Below are 9,725 nucleotides of genomic sequence, written 5' to 3' on the forward strand. Positions count from 1 at the left end.
TCCGTTGTAAACAATCACACACTAGCTATCTTTGTGTATCTCCTCGCCTCGCTTTTCCATCTCGGAGATGCATGCGTGATATGTTCGCATAAGAAACGAAAACACACACTCTCTCTCTAATTTATCGTTTGTTGTCACTTTCTCTTTCACACACATACTCTTTTTGCACACTTACTCATTCTCCTTCACATGCACTTGATCTGTCTCGACTGAGGCACTCTCCTCGGTCCATAGCATATAGATTTATTGAAAAGTCAAACATCACAAAGTTTGACCATGTACGTGGAGAAAAAGAATTACATCTAGTACGGCAAACATATGCCATTAGATTCACCATGAGATGTAGTTTTGTATGATGTATCTTTGGTATTGTAGATATAAATAACATTTGCGTAAACCCGATCAAAGTTTCCAAAGTTTGACTTCTAAAAAATTTACATGCATTGCATTATCGAGCGGATGGAATATCTCTTTCCCCCTCTCAGCTATCTGACGCACCACTCAGCCTTATCGGGGCTCCTCAATCTCTCTCAAACTTTATTGGTCAGTTTGGTTCGTGACCTGACCCTCATGCCTTGATGGCCGGTACTGCCTGGTGTGGATGTGAGATGTAAAATATTTCTGCCTGGCCAGGCTTGTGTGGTGCTAAAGCGTTTGGTTCATGCTTGGGCCAGGCAAAGCATCAACGTCACATCAATCAATCCATGCATCAATTATTTAATGCTAATATCCATCCATGTTGCTGTTACCCTCGTGGCCACACGACCAGGCACGACCAGGCGTTCGAAATTGGTCGCCTGGGCCAGGCTACTTGCAGTGTCTGGAGTTCAGCTAGGCTAATTAAAGTGCAAGGGAACCCAGGCCAGGCGGGCTTTCTTTTTCATAGGGTAGCAACCAAATAAGCGTGCATGAAATCCAGCCACAACCCCAGGCCAGGCAAAAGATGCTCAGGACGCAAGCCAAACTGGCCTTATATCTCCCTGGTTCACACATACACATGTCTCGCTCGCGCTATACATATAGACCCATCCAACACTCTCCGCCCTTGTTCTCTCTCCATGTGACATGCACCCCTAAGAACTATAATCCCTCAATCCATCATAGGCGCAAGCACTCCCCCCTCCTAAGTATGATTATCTCTTACTAGCCAACAGGAACACACGTATTATCTCCTTCCATCCATACGTCTATCTCGATATCTCTCGGGGCATCTTCTATCGCGCACACACCTTGTTACTCGATCTCCCACCCATGTAGTCCCACCACGATCTCCAGGGGATCTCTCTATGACAAACATACTCTCTCTCCCCCCATGTCTGCATTTTCTCCGCACGTCTCTCTCGACCTCTCTCCCTTGTTTGTCGGACCCCTCTTGGCCACGTTCTAGCTTAGGGGTCTTGCTCTCTCGGTTCCAAACAACCACACACTATCTCCTCACCTTGCCTCCGTTGTCGAAGATGCATGTGTGATATGATTGCATAAGACACACACGCTTTTTCTCTACTTTTATCGTGTGTTGTCCATGTCTCTTTCACACACGCACACACACTTTTTTCACTCTTTCTCTCTCTCTCTCTCTCTCTCTCTCTTGTTAGGGACTCTGTCACGTCCATAAGCATATGGATGTTTTGAAAAGTCAAACCTCAGAAACATTTAACCAGGTATATGTGGAGAAAAACATTTACATCTGGAACGATCATTAGATTCATCACAACATGTACTTACTTCATACTATCATTTATCTTTGATATTGTAGATATAAGTAATTTCTTTATAAACTTGGTCAAAGTTTCAAAAGTTTGACTTAAAAAAATGTTGGAACTACATTATCGAACGAAGGGAGTAGCTCTTTCTCTCTCTCTCTGCTATCTCTCACGGGCCTCCCCTCTCACTCGAACTCTCTATACCGACGGATTATACGCTCACTGTGTCAGCGTATAGCTCCGTATATTGTTTAGTTGACCGGTCAACCAATCCACATGCTGCCTTGTCAGCTCGTGTTCTGTATCTTCGTGTGCTGGCCCATGTGGCAGTGGGTGAAAATAAGTAAACTAGAGGCCCATCTGACACGCGGTGAAGTAAACAAAGTTGAAACCACTCAGGGTAGCACCCCGCATGCTAGTAAATTGAGGGCGCATTGAGGACAAACTTCTTGCGCGCGAAGGACGCACTCGCGCACAATTCACCACTGCGCGGCGGCATGCACAGAAGGACGCACTCGCGCACACCCAGCACACAACACACACCAGCACACGTGTACACATCTAGGAGTAGAAGGCCGTGGAAAAATCTGGCGCGATGGCCGCTGCTGGAGCCATCCACCCCCAATCTTGGTGTTCCGTGCAATGCACAGTATCTACGCATGGGAAATTATGTCAAACAGGGCTAGTTGTAAGCAGGCTAGCTCTACAGCCATGATGATAGTGACTGCAGATGGTGAGGCTGACTATGGTATGCCGAACACGGTGCCTATACTCAGGTGTCATCTCCGGCACAGGGTCTTGTCACTTCACTGTGAGGAGCAGCACGTAATAATTTGACCAACGGGTAGTACAGTGCTAGTACTCCTACTACTACATTGGTAGTACTACTACTAGTACTAGTAGCACCACCATCTGGATTTAGGAGTACTACCACGTCCACTGGCACCGAGGAATGTCTCCAGGTAGTATTGCTTGAGGCCGCCAGGGCGAGGGGCCGCTTGGATGACAGCTTCGTCTCCTTGTTCGATGAGGTCCTCATCGGTTTCCTCGACAAGTTCACCGTCGTCAAGAAGCTTGCGGACGACTTTGACATAAGCCTCCAGCCGACGCGCCCAGGCTCTGCGATGCCCGCCACCCTCAACGGCCACTATGGTAACAACCTCTTCGACGCACTGGTGGCCCTGCGACTGCCCGTCGTCGCGCCGGAGAATGCCAACCTTGAGGTCGCGCTCGCCGCGCAAGGCCTGGCGCAGCAAGACACCATCGACATAATCACCCACGTCTACGCGCAAATCGTCCACAAGGACTACTACATGCAAGAGGAGGACGATAGGACGCTGGCCTTCTTGGAGCGTAGGGCAACCTTGGACGACACTGTTCAGGAGCACGTTGAGCTCGCCGCCAACGCCGCTGCTCCTCACACGTCGGTTGGTGACCCGGCGCACTAGGGCGTGAGGATGTCATTGAACGTTGATGGATCCGTATGTATTTTTATCTTTCCGTCAAATCCATGTAGTAGTATATGATACTATAGTAATTATCTTACCTTTCGCATCAACTTCATAATTTTCGTACGTACTCCATGCATGAACGGCGCCAGAACCAAACTTCTCATTACTCTAGGCAAAATCGTTATTTTCTATCTATCGGTCGCGCCATGGAGCAGAACCAAATTTTACAAGTTACGAGTTCAAAAGGAAAAGCCTGCCGTGTTCGCGTCGCACCCCCACACGGTTGGTCCGGCACGCCTCTCAAGCGGGAATGCGTGCGGTGTTGCATTTTCACTTACAAGTGGGACCGCAGTTGAGCAAACCGACTATCGGCAAACCCCCACCCCGCCCACCGCGCGACGGCTGAGAAAACAGGAGGGAGAAGAGATGGCTGTAGCATGGACTCCAAGAAAATTGGTGTCGGATGGGACTCGTGTGGGTGGCGTGTGCCGTACTGCTAGACGTGAATGCTACTGAGTTATGGCCCATGCCACCCCACTATATTGAGGTACGTAGAACAAATTTCCTGCAGTCCGTGCTCAGCCCTCCTCTATCCCTCTTCTCAGCCAGCCAGCGGACGTGCGGAGCCCATCGTCTGTTTGCTCACATGCGGCCCCACATGTCAGTGAAAACGCAAGAGGACCCACTGAACCTGCACATCTTTCACCTCGACGTGCTGGTGATGAAAAACAAATCCAATAAAGATCTTCGGTGGCCGCTTTTGGAGTTACTCAAGAGTAGTAAGATTTTATTTACAGTTTAACCCAAGATGCACATCTCGTGGCTTCAACTACCACTCTATTTTCTTTCATGACACGACCTGGATGCTGGATGTCCCATGTGTCGGCAAAAGGAGGAAGAACCCGACCAAATCTTCGGTTCTGCTATCGGATGAGATTAGTGCACTTGTTGATACTCCTACTAGAATAGAGGCTAGACATGAGACTAGATGCGAGGAAGCAACGTCTACTTCTTTACACTCGAAGAAGAAAGAAGCACGCAAGATCGAGCCTCCGCAGATCAACAATGAATGCATCGAGAAGGCACTAATCCAACTTACAGGAGTAGTAAAATGTATTCTTGTGGTTCTTGTTTTCTTTGGTCTTGCTTTTCTAGTCAAAATTATCGTTGGAGTTCGTGCAAAACGGAGGTCCGTTTGGGGTTGTGCGTTGGAGTTGGCCTTAGAAGTGGGACCGCAGTTAAGGAAACTGACTATCGGCAAACCGCCACCTCGCCCGCCGCGCGATGACTGAAGTTAGGCTGGTCATAGTGGGAGTAACTTAGCAAGTAACATAGCGCATTTCAAGACAAGTTTGCTTATGTGGCATATAGTTAATGAGGAGAGAAATGTTTGGAGTAACATAATATGTTACTATAACATAACGCAAACCAAAGCAAAATGAGTCTATAATGTAATAAATGCAATCATCTATGATACTACTTGTATGTTACTTTGCACTATGAAGGTAGCAACAAAGACTAGTGTCATATGCATGACACTAGTCTAAGTTACTACCCACTATAACCAGCCTTAGAGAAACGACGAGGTTGAAGAGATTGCTCTAGCACAGACTCCAAGAAATAATATGGTGTCAGATGGATGTCGTGGTGGTGGCGTGTGCCGTACTCCTGGACGTGAATGCTTGTTCTGGCCCATGCCACCCTACTACTCCCTACTACTTACTCCTACTATATAGTACTAGTATCGAGGATTCGAGGTGCTGGTTACGTACAGCGAACACATTAACATATGGCTACAGTAAAAACACCCGCCCGACACGCGAAGCATCTGAAGCTAGTACAAATAGTGTACTACTATTGTTGATTGGCCTCATCCGATAACCTATTGCAATGCACGTACAATTATGTATTTGGAAAATATTTTTTTGCCTCGTCGTAGAGAAGCGACTCAAAAGCCATTCATAAATTTAGTAAGTTTATCACACGGATATCATTTTATTACATACAACAGGTCATCAACCCACATCGACAACGAGGATACATTATAAATACTAAAGTTTTCACCACACAACAAATAACAAGCAATGAAATGAACTTCAACTCAACCATTCCTTGGCGTTGGAAACGCTTGCTTTGAACCACAAGTGATTCTCTGGGACGGGCCATCGATTGTCGATCCGGAAAAGAACGCAGGACTGATCATCCAGGCTGAAGCGGCCTACTATATCCCTACCAGGGTAGGGAACCACACAAATGTCCGAGGTATAGACACAGTTGCTTCTCATAAATGTGTCAACAACAGTTGGATCGCCTTTCACCATCATCGGATAGTTTTGTCCAAGGAAGAGCGAGTTTTCTCCAAGACTATCAATTCTGTACCAGGGAGAAGGAGTTGGCACTAGCACACTAGTATCCATCCCGAATACCATGCAACGGGTGTTGGAATAGGCCCGGAGAGTGCGACCATGGGAGACACCTGCTTCCTTACCAGTAACATCATCAGTGGGCTGTATACACACAAGAAGAGGTGATCCATCGGAATTAGTTGCCAGGCGCCACAAAGTATATGGGCGCTGCTCGTCCTCATGCTCGTGATCATCACCATCGTCATCTCCCCCTTGGTTATAAAATTTTTCAAGTATAGGTGGTGGGATGTTCACAGGACCTTGGAAACACAAGAAGAAGGTTAATTAGTAAAGGGAAGATTGCTAACCCGCATACATGTGGATGAAACAATTATAATTACGGTGGAAGACAAACGTACCGAAACTACTAGGATGCCATGCAAAAACAGTGCCACGAGTGGTGGCAGCAAACACAAGGCGCTCGTATTGAATTGCATCACAGTACTCATCAGTGTACAGAAACTGATTTTTGAGCAATATCCATCGAGTGAAACCATCAAGGAAGGCAAGAAGCTTGTCGAAGATAGCAACAACATCATAGTCGGTGTAATTCCAAGAGCGATTGGGAACTCGACAAATTGCTATCTTCCATAGAATACAGTCACCATGATCGTATTTGAACGTGCGTACATTACCAGTGTGCTCAACCTCTGGGCAGTGTGCTGAGATTTTTGGAAGTGGAACCCGGTGACGAGTGTACACATTCACAAGTTCCCACTCGCAGCTGGACCCAATGTAAACAACCCAATCTCCATTTGCGCCCACCCAAGCCTTGTGTGACGCCCCGATTCAATAATACACTAATCATACACGCAAATGTGTACGATCAAGATCAGGGACTCACGGGAAGATATCACAACACAACTCTACAAATAAAATAAGTCATACAAGCATCATATTACAAGCCAAGGGCCTTGAAGGCTCGAATACAAGAGCTCGATCATAGACGAGTCAGGGGAAGCAACAATATCTGAGTACAGACATAAGTTAAACAAGTTTGCCTTAAGAAGGCTAGCACAAACTGGGATACAGATCGAAAGAGGCGTAGGCCTCCTCCCTGGGATCCTCCTAAACTACTCCTGGTCGTCGTCAGCGGGCTGCACGTAGTAGTAGGCACCTCCCGAGTAGTAGTAGTCATCGATGATGGCGTCTGGATCCTGGGCTCCAACGTCTGGTCGCAGCAATCGGGTATAGAAAAGGGGAAAAGAGGGAGCAAAACAACCGTGAGTACTCATCCAAAGTACTCGCAAGCAAGGAGCTACACTACATATGTATGCATTGGTATCAAATGGAATAAGGGTATCATATGTGGATTGAACTGTAGAATGCCGGAATAAGAGGGGCATAGCTAGTCTTTTCGAAGACTACGCTTCTGGTAACCTCCATCTTGCAGCAAGATAAGAGAGTAGATGGTAAGTTCACCAAGTAACATCGCATAGCATAATCCTAACCAATGATCCTCCCCTCGTCGCCCTATGAGAGAGCGGCCACCGGTTGTATCTAGCACTTGGAAGGGTGTGTTTTATTAAGTATCCGGTTCTAGTTGTCATAAGGTCAAGGTACAACTCCAGGTCGTCCTTTTACCGAGGGACACGGCTATTCGAATAGATCAACTTCCCTGCAGGGGTGCACCACATAAACCAACACGCTCGATCCCATTTGGCCGGACACACTTTCCTGGGTCATGCCCGGCCTCGGAAGATCAACACGTCGCAGCCCTACCTAGGCACAACAGAGAGGTCAGCACGCCGGTCTAAATCCTATGGCATAGGGGTCTGGGCCCATCGCCCATTGCACACCTGCACGTTGCCTACGCTGCTGGTGAGCAGACCTAGCAACCTCCATTAGAAAGGAAGTTGCGTTACGCGGTCCAACCCGGCGTGCGCCGCTCAGTCGCTGACGTCACGAAGGCTTTGGCTGATACCACGACGTTGAGTGCCCATAACTGTCCCCGCGTAGATGGTTAGTGCATATAGGCCAGTAGCCAGACCTAGATCAAATATCAAGATCTCGTTAATTTTGAAATAACCACAAACACCGACCAGGGCTAGGCCCACCTCTCTCCTAGGTGGTCTCAACCTGCCCTGTCGCTCCGCCACAAAGTAACAGTCGGGGGCCTTCGGGAACTCAGGCCCACCTCTACCGGGATGGAGCCACCTGCCCCTTCAGCCCCCAACACCGGAATCACTCGCGGGTACTCCTACGAGCCGACCTGACTTTAATCACCACCTGTATAGCATGTATATATGTATAAGTATATACCCGTGATCACCTCCCGAGTGATCATGGCCCGATAGTATAGCATGGTAGACGGACAAGAATGTAGGGCCACTGATGATAAACTAGCATCCTATACTAAGCATTAGGATTGCAGGTAAAGGTAACAGTAGTAGCAAGGACATGCTATGCATCAGGATAGGATTAACGGAGAGCAGTAACATGCTACACTACTCTAATGCAAGCAGTATAGAGAAGAGTAGGCGATATCTGGTGATCAAGGGGGGGGGGGCTTGCCTGGTTGCTCCGGCAAGAGAGAGGGGTCGTCAACACCGTAGTCGTACTGGGTAGCAGCGGCATCGGTCTCGATGTCTAGCGAGAGAAGAGGGGGAAGAAACAATAAATATAATGCAAAGAAATGCATGACGATGCATGACATGACAAAGCGTGATGCTAGGTGTGCCCTAACGCGGTACGAGGTGGTACCGGTGAAGGGGGAAAACATCCTGGAAAGTATTCCCGGTGATTTGCGTTTTCGGACAGATGAACCAAAGGGGGAAAGTTGCGTGTTTGCTATGCTAGGGATGCGTGGCGGACAAACGGGCCGCTTATCCGGATTCGTCTCGTCGTTCTGAGCAACTTTCATGTTGAAAATAATTTACTCCGAGTTACAGATTAAAAGATATGATTTTCTAAAGATTTTATTAATTTCTGGAATTTAATTAATTATTTAATTTAATTTGAAATTAGATTTATGACTGACGTCAGCAGTCAACAGGGTTGACTGGTCAACCTGACCAGTGGGTCCCACTGGTCAGTGACACATTTTAATTAGACATATTAATTAACCTAATTAGTATTAATTAGGGGTGTGGGCCCCACTGTCATTGACTATTTAATTAACTAATTAACTGTTTAGGTTAATTAGGTAACTAATGTGTAATTAGTTGTTTAATTTAATTAATCAAAATTAATTAAGTTAATTATTTCTTTAACTAAATTAATTAATTATTTTTATTTTTATTTTTATTTTTATTTTTTTAAATACGTTCTCGGGCGCTGGGGCCCGTTTGTCGTAGGCCCATGGCCATAGCAGGTCGGGCGTCGGGCACAGCCCGAATGGGCGCTGCCCCGCGGGGGTGCACCCAACTGGCCGCTGCGGCCATCTGGTGGGAGCTGGCGCCGACGCGCCGTCGTGGAGCTCCGGCGAGCGGTAGCCGACCGGAGCACGGGGAGGACCGCGGCGAGAGGTGTGGAGGCGACGGCCGTACAGGGTAGCGATGCGATGGAGGGCAGGGCCGGAGAGGGCGCTCCAGGAGCGAGGACGACGACAGGCAACAGAGGGAGCAATCGGGCGGGGCGCGTGGCGAGCGCGTGCGCGCGAGGCGCACTGGTGAGGGTGCGACGGCGAGCACGGGGCCACGGCGTGGGGCGGCAGAGAGGGGCGAGGCGGGGCACATGCGGCGCACGGCGAGGCCAGCGCGGTCGCGGGCGAGGGAGAGAGAGAAGGGGCGCGGGGGCGCGGCCATGGGCGCGTTCAGGGGCATCGGGGCACGGTCGCCGATGTGGTGAGCGCGGGGGGAGCAATGCGGGGCGGTGCAGGCACGCACGGGCGCGTGCGTGCGTGAGCGGCGGACAAGGCCATGGCCGATGCGGCGACGGCGTAGGTAGCAGGGGGCGACCACGCGCGAGGAGCGGACGACGTGTGCGGGCATCGTGGCTGCGGCTAGCGGCGCGCGAGCGTGCAGCGGGGAGAGGGAGGGAGCGAGGAGACGAGTGCGGTGGCGGGGCTCACATTGCCGGTAGGGGAGTGGCAGCGGGGTTCGTGGGGGTTGACGGGGACGACCAGGCGGAGCGGATACAGGCCGGCGAGGGGGTCTGGGCGACGGCGCTCGGCGGCGACGAGACCTGGCAGTGACGTGCGATGGCGTCCGCGACCTCCTCCTCGA

This window comes from Triticum urartu, chromosome 4 (genome assembly GCF_003073215.2).
Source record: "Triticum urartu cultivar G1812 chromosome 4, Tu2.1, whole genome shotgun sequence".
NCBI lineage: Eukaryota > Viridiplantae > Streptophyta > Magnoliopsida > Poales > Poaceae > Triticum > Triticum urartu.